A 5422-nucleotide genomic window follows, 5' to 3' on the forward strand; every position below is an offset into this window, starting at 1 on the left:
ATACTCTCGGATGGGTTTTATTGGAAATAAATTCCAAAGGGGAAATCGAATGCGTGAGTGACAATATTAAGGAACTGACTCTCCTGGATCGAAGTGAATTGTACAAGAAGTCGATTTACACCATTTTGCATCCGAAGGATCATGCAAAATTGAAACCGTTGTTGAGAAATGTGCAGTCCTTCGCTTGGGATTCCGGAGACGGTGACAAATTTCACGCAATCCAAGTTCGCCTCATAAAAACTTCCAATGGGAATGATTGTGTTGGGTGAGTACTACATGTGTTATGTTAAGTATTAAAACTACTTCTACTTATGACTACCTTTGTGGCGTTGTTGCGTTGCTGTACGACTGCAGTGCTGAGGTCTCGAGTGCGGTCCCCGGGTCGAGCAAAGTGATATTGGTTTTTTCTGCTCAGTATCAGCCTGGAGTCTGGAATTTATGCCCGATATGTCGATAGGCTCGCCCTCTGTTACATCATGGGACGGAATAGGCATTGCGTAAAGTGTGTGCAGCAATTGCGCCTTTGCCTACCCCTTGGATAAAAGGCGCGAGTGTGTATGTGTGTAAAATGACTAGTAATTATATAATAAATGATAGTAACAGCCCTGTATTATAAACTGTCCCACTGCTGGCCTCAGTGCACCACGCAGACTTCACATACCCTCAAAATTCTTATATTTTATAACTTCTAAGGTCTGCAGGTTTCCTCACGTTTTTTTTCTTCACCGTTAAAGCAAGCGATAACTCATAAAGAATACCCTCATGATTTTAAAAAGCCAGAGGTGTGTGCCTTTGGGTTTTTGAACCTGCGGACATTCGTCTCGGCGGTCCGTTCCCCAACCAACTAGGCTACCGCCGTTTTTTCTATTAGTTATACTGGATACAACATGGCATTTCAATCTTGGAACCCGGCTAAGATGTAATTATGTCTAATGTGCGGCTGTAACATAATATTTCATCGAAAATATGATGGTGAAGTGTATTAAAATGATTAATACGTGTGTAACGTGTGCGCAGCTCGGTGGAGGCAGTGATACATCGCTGCGCCGAGTGCGCGGCCTGTCCTCGGAGGGAGGCCGGCTCCGTCATGTGCGTCATCCGGCGCTGCGACGACGCGTCGGCCGCTCTGCTCCCCGACGACGGCGGTCCGCCCGCCATCACCGCCAAACAATCTGACCAAATAGTCTTCAGATTAGACTGTAACTTTACAATTCTATGTACGTTGATATATTCGTATTCGGAATTATGACATTTTATTGGCTGCGTGCGTTAACAAAACTCTCAGTGGCCACATTGATTTTTCTCTAAGCACCCTACAAAAGTAATGCTAGTAGTTAACCATGTATATTTTAAATATGAAGCACACAAAATTGAATTCATAATAACTATACTATAATGTTTTAAAAAATATTTGTTTTATCAAATTAAGTTAGAATAAATTCTAAATATGCGCGTCGGCTAAATAGGCTATATTATATCTTATTAAGTATTCTCAATGTCTGCGAGTGATAATATGTACCGAAGGATTGTTATTATGTAATGTTATTTATTTTTCAGTCTGTGATTTGAGTGGAGTGGAAAACTTTATAAACTCTCCTATATCTCTTGTGGGTACGCGTTATTTGGATCTCGTTGAGAGTGAGGATCGTGTCCGCGTAGCCGGTCATTTGCGAGAGGCTTCCTCGCCGCCTGCGCCACCCGCTATCAGTGACGCTTTTCGGTTGCGTCTCACTGCTGAAAGGCCGTGGTTACGGGTTAGCGCTCGTTCTCGTCTGTTCCGAGCGAAACCTACTTCCGGTGAACCAGACTTCATTATGTCCACGCATTCTGTACTCAGTGACGAGGACATGGAACTTTTTGACTCTGAGGGTGCACGTCAACCTGTCGGTGGTCCTCTGATGAGCTCTATAGCTAATGGAGAGCCTTCTTGTGAATCACGATACCAATCTTCAGTGAGTCCTACCGACCCTACATTTTCAATCAACGATTTCGAGTTTGAGCCGTGGCCAGCACCATATCTTGGCGACATGCCTAACGAAGACTCGAAGGATCGTAAAGACGTATCTACGGATAGCCCGTCGACCCCCATGACACCACACGCTCCGTCAACACCCGGTGACGGCTCTATTAACTCGCAACCTGAAGAACCTAACCGTTTGCGGATTCTGCTTAGCAAGAAAACGCCAAACGCCACTGGATAACTCGAACAATCGCATCCTGAAAGATCTGCTCAAGCAGGAGGACGAAGTTTTTAGGCATGACACTTATGATTTTTTCAACAATACGAGGACTGAGAAGCATATGTTCTCATATCATTTAAAGACTTACATAAAAATATATGAAAATAGAACATTTAATAACATTTTAATTCCACCAAACTTATAAACCGCACCTGTTTCATTTTGTGAATAATATGATTTTCGAATATAACATACAATGCTGGTCTTAACATAATTATTTTTAGATATTAAATGATAAATCCGATGAGGACGTGGAAGAAAGCAGAAGAAATTCTGCTGATGGAAATCGTAGTGTAACTCAGCCTAGTGCTCTACTGTCTCAGTTGCTATCGAGCACTAATGGGCCGGCGGGCAACGGCCGTTCCCAAGACACTAGTGACACCTACCTTGAAAGGATTGCTGGAGTGAAACGCAGATTTGATGAAGCCAAAGCTATGCCCGGGAATGTTAAGAGGGCTACGCCTGAAAATCAACCGGTACGTTATCCTTTTTACTCTACGATATTTTAGGCTGTTATTATAACACAATATTTGATTAATAGATTTGGCATTGGAGCTCAAATTGTAAATGATTTTGTTTGTCCTCAACCGTTTTCATTAGCAAATTACCTAATGCGGACATGCATCACAGCAGGTGTCATCGAGTGCAGTTCCAGTGGCTTCCACCGCGCAATCATCGAGTGCGCAAAGTCCGACCAACAGCGGTGCCGGCATGAGTCCACTTTGCCAGAAGAATCAGATACTTGTGTCATTACTGGCTCGCCAACAAACGACGCCCACTACACCGTTGCCGTTGCCAAATCCCAATCTTCGGCCGTACGCACCCGGCTCGCGGCCACGTGGCCCGCATCCGCCACATTCGCCGCACGGGCAGCAACCGCAGCACAACCAGCATCCACAGCATTCACAACATCCGCAGCATCCGCAGCATCCTCAACATCCTCAACATCCCCAACATCCACAACACCCACAGCACCCGCAGCATCAGCAACATCACGGACCGATGCCGTCCCACTCGCCACATCCATCGCACGCGCCACATACGCCGCATCAACAGAGGCAACATTCTTCAACGCTATCCACGATACTCTACCAGCGCCAATCAGTGAGTATTATAAATATTAATGAGTATTATAGAAATGATGATAGGATAAAATAAAACGGTTATAACATATTTTGATGTACAGCGTTCGAGCGGGTAACGTGAACGGTGGGCCGGTGACAAGCGGGGAATGCTCGACGCCAAACTTGCAGGGCGCGGCGGGGGGCGCAGGCGCGGCGGGGGCGGGCGGCGGCGCGCACAGCCACCTGCAGATGGTGCTGCAGGGCGGCGCCATGCAGGGGCGGCGCGCGCGCCTACCCGCCGCCCCCGCGCCTCGCCGCTGCACTACGCCAACACCGCGCCGCACCACGTGTACAACAACCAGCCACAGTCAGTCATATTTGACCTTCAGACTAGCTTAAATAGATCTGTTTGCATTCTTTCTGCTTACATTTTAGATATTTTGAACTACAATCAATAAAAGCTTATTTCCGAAAATGTAAATGTTTTAATCTGTTTTAGAAGTGGTAACACACATGCCCAAGGTGGTGGAAATGGGGACAGTGAAGTACCAAGTGATCAAACTTTGTCGGATATACTCGACGAAGTTATTGACAATATGCCTGATTCTGATCGACCTCCACCCGACGTTAATGTACGCCAACGACAGGTTATTTGCCAACCATCATTTAAAACAGTTTAAATCTATTAAATATGAACAACCACTTCAAAAATTTTAGTAACTTAACTATCCACAAGATAATATTTTGAACTTTACTTTAATCTTAGATATAATGTTATGAGTGTATCGCAATAAGATCCGATCAATTCGTTCTGAAAACATTATAATCATAAGAATTTTGAAATTCATTTGCCCAACAATGTAATACTTTCCTATTTATAAGGAAAGAATATAAAAGGTTAACTCGGGGATAATAATAACGATAATCTTAGTAAAAAAAAATACAGACTCCCCTAAAGAGGTTAGCTATTCGTCGTAAAAAAATATATAATATATTTCAGGATTATTTTTTTTCCTCGTAGTCAGTAATTTCATGTTTGTTTTTTATTGTGTTAAATGACAAGACGAACTTGCCGTTCGCCTGACGGTAAGCGATACGACCGCCCATAAACAGTAGAAACTAGAAACATCATCCAACATCTTGAATTACATATTATTGTTTAGTATTCCATTGCGCCCGCCATTCTGAGACATGAGATGTTAAGTTACGTCTAGTAGTTCTGGCTACAATGTTTAACAAACCGAAACATAACAATGAGTAAACACTGCTGCTTGGCGGCAGAAATAGACACTGTCGTATTATCTACCCAGGCGGGCTCACATATTATAAGAGAACTACAACCACCATTCACGGTATTCACGGCTTTACCCGAAAAAATATTTAATACGAATTGGAAAGATTAAATAGTCGTTTTAATATTTTTTTTATTAAACCATATATAGTTTTTTTTTGGTTTGTTGGGGCCGTTTTTCTTTGCTAAATGTTTATGTGAAGTATTCTAGAAGAGTAGAGAGGAGTTGAATAAAGCATATTCTTTAGCTTATCATCATATAAGAGATGATCTTGTAGCCATATCAGGCAAAACAAAACTGTGTAGTAATTAAGTCCAACGTTTTAATATCGATGGTCAACCATTTACAGGGAATGAAGGAAAAAAATGCAGTGATAAACGCCATCAGACGGAGTCTTATGCAATGCGAAACTGTCACCAAGAACCCGATAGTGACGAGTCCCAGTGGTTCAGCAGTGTTTTCCGTTCAAAGCCCAGTAAGTTTAATAATGATCTTACGGTGTTTTGATGTAACAAGGAGTGTATTGAGTGGGTGCTGCAGTGACGGATCTGTTGCGTAGGTGGCGTGCTCCATGGGCGGTGCGCTGTACGGCTCCGCGGGCGGCGTGGCGGGCGGCGTGGCGGGCGGCGTGGCGGGCGGCGTGGCGGGCGGCGCGGCGGCGGGCGCGGCGGGCGGCGCGGCGCGCGCGCACGTGCTCGCCGAGCAGCAACGCGCGCGCCTGCTGCAGAGGCAACGCTCGCAGCAAATGCTCGTCTCACCCGAGGTGAGAACAGTGAATCATCGTGCCTACCTTGAGTCGCCGATGGTCTTGTCATAACAATACATT

At 44.6% G+C, this 5422-nt stretch overlaps 1 pseudogene; it reads left to right on the forward strand.

Moving 5' to 3' along the window:
* The first annotated feature begins 5 nt into the window (after nucleotides 1–5).
* Nucleotides 6–5359, forward strand: LOC119193660 (annotated as a pseudogene).
* The last annotated feature ends 63 nt before the right edge of the window (nucleotides 5360–5422 follow it).

Source organism: Manduca sexta, unplaced genomic scaffold, assembly GCF_014839805.1.
Source record: "Manduca sexta isolate Smith_Timp_Sample1 unplaced genomic scaffold, JHU_Msex_v1.0 HiC_scaffold_867, whole genome shotgun sequence".
NCBI lineage: Eukaryota > Metazoa > Arthropoda > Insecta > Lepidoptera > Sphingidae > Manduca > Manduca sexta.